The following is a 456-nucleotide window of genomic DNA, read 5'->3' on the forward strand; positions in this document are numbered from 1 at the left end:
CTGCCCCCTTTTCTTCCCCTTCCTCTTCAACTTTAAATTTCTCTGGCTTTCCTCCTTCTCTATCCCTTCCCTTTTCCCTCTCTGTCCCTTTTCCTCTCCTTATCACTTTCTCTCCCTTCCCCTATCATTCCTCATTTCGCTTCTCCATCCTCCTATCGGCCGCTCGTCTCCTCCAACTTATATCGTTCCATTAAATAAGCCCCCCCCCCCCTCCAGGCATACCTGGAATGAGGTAATTTAGAGTCCTACACCTGAGCGTGGTAAGACGGGCGGTCTCAAAGGGAGAGCAATTAAACACAATTAACCATAGCATAATAAAAGTGAATGCAAAATGATGCTTTCCGATTTAATCTCGAGAAGCGCCGATCGAAGCAAGGACACCGAGGTTCAACCTGGGAGGCGGAGGACGTGCCTTGTATAAATCAATGTGTATATATATGAAAATATGAATAGCAT

This window comes from Penaeus monodon, chromosome 27 (assembly GCF_015228065.2).
Source record: "Penaeus monodon isolate SGIC_2016 chromosome 27, NSTDA_Pmon_1, whole genome shotgun sequence".
In the NCBI taxonomy this organism is placed as follows: domain Eukaryota; kingdom Metazoa; phylum Arthropoda; class Malacostraca; order Decapoda; family Penaeidae; genus Penaeus; species Penaeus monodon.